We start from the raw sequence: 8,084 nt of genomic DNA on the forward strand, positions 1-8,084 counted from the left end.
TCTCTATGAGATTTTAAGAGTACTCAGGTTATATGTGTGTGTGAAACCCAAATGGGTAAAGAGAGAGAGAGCTTGGGAGCGATTTGAGAAGAGGAGAGACTAATGAGTGTTTATGTGTCTAGGTGTTTAGGTGTCTAAGAGTCTAAGAGATTGGTAACAAGTCTGAGAACGTGTATAGAGATTCAGAATGAGAGAATAGAGAGTTTAGAGAGACAAAGTATCATAAGATTATGAAGGAGGAGGGGAAATTCCCCTCTCTCTCTTAGAGATTACAAATTGCCCTCAAAGGGTCTTTAAATAGAAAATGGGTTACAAAACTCATGAAACCCTAAGCTAAGGATAAGAAATGGAGAGTGGAGATCCTTTGGTTTGAAATGGGCGGATGAGATGTAGTCAAGGATCTGATGCTAGCTGGCTGGTCTTTAATTTTAAATGAAAAGCTCAGATTGCTCCTTTTGAATGGATGGTGTAGACTGGTCTTGGCTGTAAAGGTAAAGCACCTTTACCTTTCCAGCTTGCATACACAGCTCATTTATCCCTTGGAATATTCCCTTGCCTTATCCTCCAATGCCCATAATGATCAGACAAGCTTCTCTTGCACCCTAAGTTTGCACAACACCATTTTAGGTTGATCCGGAACATGTTGGTGCGCCCACATGGTTGTAAGGTCATTGGTACGGACCTCCTGTCCGTACCACTCGCCCTATTCTTGCACATTGCCCTAACTCTCTTCTTGGTTGAACCAGACTCCTTTGTGAATCTCCCATGGCCGTACATAGCCGTACAAGGTCGTACATGGCCGTACTGTCCGTACGGCTGCCCTAGCTTTGTACCTTCGTCCATCTTCTCCCAAACTTCTCCAAAGCCTTCCTAAGATCAGTCTAAGTCCCTCCTGGACTTAACTTCACAATGATAGATACTTCAGGGCACTCCTGAAGCTTGATTGAACTCTTCTGGACATCTTCTAGAGCTTGCCCTATTTATGAACAAGCTCCATCTTCTCTTCAGTTCAACACTCCCCGTCAAGTTTGACTCTAGGAGATCCTAAGTCAAGATTGGAACCCTGAAGAGTCTCCCTCATTAAAAACCTTACAAGGAAAACCCATTGGGACAAAACCTTGCAAGGGAAAAAGAGTAGAGATCTCCAAGGCCTAGGGATTGGCCATTGAGCCTTTGTGCCTTAGAACCAGTGTGGTTGGACACAAAGAACTCTGGATCGTGGCCTAACTGGTGCAGCAACTCTTCAAGGCTTGTGCACACTTCAAACACTTCTTGGCCTCTTCATGTAGCCGGGTTGATACTCCCCCTCTCAACTGACTTCTTAGCCATCTTAGAAAGGCTAGGAACCGACCAGTTCCATCTTTGGTGAGGCTGAATAATAATTCAAACTAGGCTTGCCCTGTTCATGGACCTGATTTGAGTCTCCCCCTCTCAACAGACTTCACAGCCTCCTTAGAGAAGCTAGGGAACGACCAGGAACACTTCAGTGATGCCCAAGCAATGGTACCTGATACATTATCCCAAAGGTGCATCAGTACTTATCAAGACCCTTAAGATTACATTATTAATGCAGCACATTTTACTCAAAGTATTTTAAGTATCATCTTAAGCTTAAAAAATGACATGATGAATGAATTGAATTGTCATGAGTTTAAGATACTTCCCTATTGTTTAGGTGAGGAGTGTTCCATGAACATTTTGGAGTTTCCCAAACAGCTTGACTTTCCACTAGATTCTTCTTCAAGTAGTCTCTGAACATACACAGCTTGACTCTCCACTTGAATCTCCCTCAAGTAGTCTCTGAAGGTATCACTTATATCTCCTAGGAGTTGCTTATCAAGATAACAAGTACCTGATACAATGTGAACACAATGCCTCAGTTCTTTAGGAAATAAACCTATCATTTCAGATTAAGCAACATTGTATCCAGTTCTTTCAAGGAAATAAGTCTATCATCTTAAGTAACATGATATCAGTCTTTATAAGCAAGATAGATAAGTAGACTTCCCTTTTTGTTTTGGTGAGTTTCCCACTCGGCCATTGGACCATTTAGTGGCAAGATAGATAAGTAGACTTTCCTTTTTGTTTTGGTGAGTTTCCCACTCGGCCATTGCACCATTTAGTGGCAACATCAGCTTCTTCTTCCTTAGATTGCCTAGAATAGCTCCAGCTGATGATCCTTTGTAGAAGACTGACCATGGATCATGTGCATTAAGACTCCCCCTCAAGCTTAGAACCGAGACTAGAAGGAGCTAAGCTTGTGATGATCCTATGCCTCCCCATGGTCTTATAACCATCAATATTTCATGATAGCTTTCTTCTTGTGAGTGTACTCTCTTCCTTAACCAGGAACTAGGGTGTTTGAAACACCATAGAGAGACTCACAAGACACTTCTCTCATTGCATAATTACCCATGCTACACTTCCTGTAGACTAAGGACTAAACTTGTCCAATGGTATTATGTAATGGCCATCTCTCATTGCATAATCAATCACACTACACTTCCTGTAGATTATGGACTAACATGTCCTAGTGATGATATGCAATGGCACAAGACCTTTGTCTTTACACTTTGGTTTGGCTTGTCAGTGTATCACTTCTTTGTGTACCTAACACCACCACAACTCAATGCAAGATCAGTTAATCCCATTGGGACCAAACCAAAATCATCCATCCGGTTTGATCTCCAATGCCACAACGATATATAAACTTAAAACAACCAATCAATCAAGGCAAAAACATCAGCAAGTAGTTTTCAACAATTAATCAATCAAAGACAATGAATGTTTTCAGCAATACACTTGATCTTTTAAGTTTAATTCAATATTTTTTTATTTTTTTTTTAAAATGCAACACTAGATTAATGCATTAGATTAGACTCTAACAATGACTATATGAATGCAACAGATTCAATCCAAATGAAACACAAGACTAGATGACACTTATGCAATCTAGGCGACAAGAGTGAATCAGTACATGCTTATGCTCACTAGTTTAATCAAAGCCAATGATTAAAGTAGCTTAGACATACTTCTAAATGCTATAAGACATCATGGATGGATTTAACTATGGCATAGCAACAATCTGAACTGGATTGAATCAAGACAATATGAAACAAGCTTATGTGAATGCAAAGTAGCCTTTCAAACATGATGCAAGCAGCAGAGACATTCTACTCAATTCTACAACACATTCATGATGATTCAAGCTATGTCAACACACAAAACACTGTAATAAACAAGATATGAGATTCTGGGACACTAGACATTACTTAATGTCAACAAGACAATGCAACAGCAACATAATTTCAGTATGCAATTAGCCTCTAGACATTCTACTAGAAGCTACCAACCATTAATGGAACTTTAGATATAGAAATCACAGAGCATAACCAAGAGATAAACCTATCAAGACATATTGAAATAGATAAGACTAGGCTTACTCTCTTGTTTAAGATGATAAGGAGTGGTTCTTAATGTCGCCACTTGAATCCTCACTTCTTCTTCTTCTCTCTAGGATCATAGAAGCTTCTTCAACACTCCCTCTTAAGCTTGGAACTAAGTCTAGTAAGAACCAAGCTTGGGCAGGTGAGAGTCTCTTGATCCGGAACAACAAACCATTGCAATCATCCTTCTGAATTCGCCACCATGATGGAATGCTTGTGGAAGTTTCAGCTACTTCTTCAATCACCTCACACTAGAAGCCACCTTGATAGAGTAGCCTTCTTCTTCACACAGCCAAGAGTGCTCTGTCTTAGTTTGAGCACTCTCTTGAATAGACACGCCACTGCCTAGACCCGGTTGGCTTCTTCTTCAGTTACTTGCAATGGTAAGGAGAAGAACAGGTCGCATAACTCCAAGGGTAGCTAGGTAGCTCACATAACCCCAGTGAGCTTATGTGAGTTTTAAAACCATCTGCCCTTTACCCTTCTTGTAACAACTCTCCATTGCACACGCAAATGGACAAAGTCTTCCTCTTTTAACTTGGATGAATGGTGAGCTAAGAACACATCTTGTGAACCTGAAACAACACTCAAACTCCAGCAAAGATAAGCCACAATAGTATTGGGATCAATCCTTGATTAATCATCAAGTTTGATTCCCAATATCACAAGCAATGCAACAGATTAAACAAGACAATATCAAGTTCTAATCTTTGCAAGCAAACTTTCTAAGTACAAGCAAGATCCTAACAGATTCAAGACAAGTTACTTAAGCATTTTTCATTTTCTTTTAAAGCTCCTTTACTCAGCAATTTAGACATGAATCTAATGCTTCAATTTAAGACAGCTACAAGACAATATGCATTAATCTTGATCAGTTTCTAACTCATGAATGCAAGCTGGATAAGGCAGATTCTACTATCCTAACAAGTCATTTCATTTTAGAACTGGGATTAAGCATTTCAAACATTCTCGATCATCAAACAAGCCTCTTTAAGCATCCTGGGACAGTTTCTAAACAATTTTCATTTAGCAATCTTAAACATATCCTCAGGTTTTCAATCACATCACAACATCACAACCTGTTCATACACTCAAGCTTTATACAAGAGAAAGAGATTTCCTTACAGCCAAGAAACTAGTGTTAGTTCCTTGAAACTCCTTAGTACATGGGAAGATCTGAGCTTTTGGTGTCACTTCCAACATCTCCTTCTTTCATGGACTTCCTCTTGAACCCACCATGCCTAAGACACCTCTTCTCTTCATGTTTGAGTCGCCATAATCAGGTACAAGGTGAAAGCTTTCACCTTTCTCCTTGGACAGTGAATAGGAATGGCTTGGACATGCTTCCAATGGCCTTTCTTTCTTCAGGACGACCATGAGAGAGTGGAGAACGACCAAGGACAGCTTCTGGACGCCATGGATGAGTACATCTTCATCTTGAAGAGGTTAAACAACAGGCTGGACATGAGCTCTTCATCAGCTTGGAAATGGCATGGGAGTGAGCTTGAACTTGTACGGAAGCTAGAACCAAGTTCAGATGAACCTGGCTCTGATACCATATGAGATTTTAAGAGTACTCAGGTTATATGTGTGTGTGAAACCCAAATGGGTAAAGAGAGAGAGAGCTTGGGAGCGATTTGAGAAGAGGAGAGACTAATGAGTGTTTATGTGTCTAGGTGTTTAGGTGTCTAAGAGTCTAAGAGATTGGTAACAAGTCTGAGAACGTGTATAGAGATTCAGAATGAGAGAATAGAGAGTTTAGAGAGACAAAGTATCATAAGATTATGAAGGAGGAGGGGAAATCCCCCTCTCTCTCTTAGAGATTACAAATTGCCCTCAAAGGGTCTTTAAATAGAAAATGGGTTACAAAACTCATGAAACCCTAAGCTAAGGATAAGAAATGGAGAGTGGAGATCCTTTGGTTTGAAATGGGCGGATGAGATGTAGTCAAGGATCTGATGCTAGCTGGCTGGTCTTTAATTTAAATGAAAAGCTCAGATTGCTCCTTTTGAATGGATGGTGTAGACTGGTCTTGGCTGTAAAGGTAAAGCACCTTTACCTTTCCAGCTTGCATACACAGCTCATTTATCCCTTGGAATATTCCCTTGCCTTATCCTCCAACGCCCATAATGATCAGACAAGCTTCTCTTGCACCCTAAGTTTGCACAACACCATTTTAGGTTGATCCGGAACATGTTGGTGCGCCCACATGGTTGTAAGGTCATTGGTACGGACCTCCTGTCCGTACCACTCACCCTATTCTTGCACATTGCCCTAACTCTCTTCTTGGTTGAACCAGACTCCTTTGTGAATCTCCCATGGCCGTACATAGCCGTACAAGGTCGTACATGGCCATACTGTCCGTACGGCTGCCCTAGCTTTGTACCTTCGTCCATCTTCTCCCAAACTTCTCCAAAGCCTTCCTAAGATCAGTCTAAGTCCCTCCTGGACTTAACTTCACAATGATAGATACTTCAGGGCACTCCTGAAGCTTGATTGAACTCTTCTGGACATCTTCTGGAGCTTGCCCTATTTATGAACAAGCTCCATCTTCTCTTCAGTTCAACATTCTCCACCACTTTTTGTATCCAAATCAAGCTTTTCACAAAGTCATTCATCCTGGTTTGATTGGAACGATGAAGAAGCTGTGCTATTCCCAAACTTGAAAGCTGGAATCACCTGATTTGAAAGTGGGATAACTTCTTCGTGCCAACTCCTATGAGATTTATTAAACTTCCTGGTGATTCTCCACCACTTTATGTATCCAAATCAAGCTTCTTACAAGTGATTCATCCTGGTTTGATTAGAACGACGAAGAAGCTGTGCTATTCCCAAACTGGGAAACTGGAATCACCTGATTTGAAAGTGGGATAACTTCTTCTTGCCAACTCCTATGAGATTTATTCAATTTCCTGGTGATTCTCCACCACTTTATGTATCCAAATCAAGCTTCTCACAAAGTGATTCATCCTGGTTTGATTGGAACAACGAAGAAGCTGTGCTATTCCCAAACTGGGAAACTGGAATCACCTGATTTGAAAGTGGGATAACTTCTTCCCAACTCCTATGAGATTTATTCAACTTCCTGGTGATTCTCCACCTTTTTATGTATCCAAATCAAGCTTCTTACAAAGTGATTCATCTTGTTTTGATTAGAACGACGAAGAAGCTGTGCTATTCCCAAACTGGGAAACTAGAATCACCTGATTTGAAAGTGGGATAACTTCTTCATGCCAACTCCTATGAGATTTATTCAACTTCCTGGTGATTCTCCACCACTTTTGTATCCAAATCAAGCTTCTTACAAAGTGATTCATCCTGGTTTGATTAGAACGACGAAGAAGCTGTGCTATTCCCAAACTGGGAAACTGGAATCACTTGATTTGAAAGTGGGATAACTTCTTCATGCCAACTCCTATGAGATTTATTCAACTTCCTGGTGATTCTCCACCACTTTATGTATCCAAATCAAGCTTCTTACAAAGTGATTCATCCTGTTTTGATTAGAACGACGAAGAAGCTGTGCTATTCCCAAACTAGGAAACTGGAATCACCTGATTTGAAAGTGGGATAACTTCTTCATCCCAACTCCTATGAGATTTATTAAACTTCATGGTGATTCTCCACCACTTTTTGTATCCAAATCAAGCTTTTCACAAAGTTATTCATCCTGGTTTGATTGGAACGATGAAGAAGCTGTGCTATTCCCAAACTTGGAAACTGGATCACCTGATTTGAAAGTGGGATAACTTCTTCTTGCCAACTCCTATGAGATTTATTCAACTTCCTGGTGATTCTCCACCACTTTATGTATCTAAATCAAGCTTCTTACAAAGTGATTCATCCTGGTTTGATTGGAACGACGAACAAGCTGTACTATTCCCAAACTGAGAAACTGGAATCACGTTATTTGAAAGTGGGATAACTTCTTCATCCCAACTCCTATGGGTTTATTAAACTTCCTGGTGATTCTCCACCACTTTTGTATCCAAATCAAGCTTTTCACAAAGTGATTCATCCTGGTTTGATTGGAACGATGAAGAAGCTGTGCTATTCCCAAACTTGAAAGCTGGAATCACCTAATTTGAAAGTGGGATAACTTCTTCATCCCAACTCTATGAGATTTATTAAACTTCTGGTGATTCTCCACCACTTTTTGGATCCAAATCAAGCTTTTCACAAAGTGATTCATCCTGGTTTGATTGGAACGATGAAGAAGCTGTGCTATCCCAAACTGGGAAACTGGAATCACCTGATTTGAAAGTGGGATAACTTCTTCTTGCCAACTCCTATGAGATTTATTCAACTTCCTGGTGATTCTCCACCACTTTATGTATCTAAATCAAGCTTCTTACAAAGTGATTCATCCTGGTTTGATTGGAACGACGAACAAGTTGGCTATTCCCAAACTGAGGAAACTGGAATCACGTTATTTGAAAGTGGGATAACTTCTTCATCCCAATTGGGTTATTAAACTTCCTGGTGATTCTCCACCCTTTTTGTATCCAAATCAAGCTTTTCACAAAGTGATTCATCCTGGTTTGATTGGAACGATGAAGAAGCTGTGCTATTCCCAAACTTGAAAGCTGGAATCACCTGATTTGAAAGTGGGATAACTTCTTCATGCCAACTCCTATG

The 8,084-nt window shown here is 40.3% G+C and overlaps 1 long non-coding RNA gene across 1 annotated transcript; it reads right to left on the bottom strand.

Annotated features, from left to right (window-relative positions):
* Positions 1-203: 203 nt before the first annotated feature.
* Positions 204-6,091, bottom strand: LOC125594925. Its single transcript, XR_007330049.1, has 2 exons — positions 3,444-6,091; positions 204-2,610 (listed from the first exon to the last, which is right to left on the bottom strand). It is a non-coding gene; the product is annotated as an uncharacterized LOC125594925 (long non-coding RNA).
* Between the last annotated feature and the right edge of the window lie 1,993 nt (positions 6,092-8,084).

The sequence above is a fragment of the Brassica napus genome (genome assembly GCF_020379485.1).
Source record: "Brassica napus cultivar Da-Ae chromosome C6 unlocalized genomic scaffold, Da-Ae chrC06_Random_13, whole genome shotgun sequence".
Lineage (NCBI taxonomy): Eukaryota > Viridiplantae > Streptophyta > Magnoliopsida > Brassicales > Brassicaceae > Brassica > Brassica napus.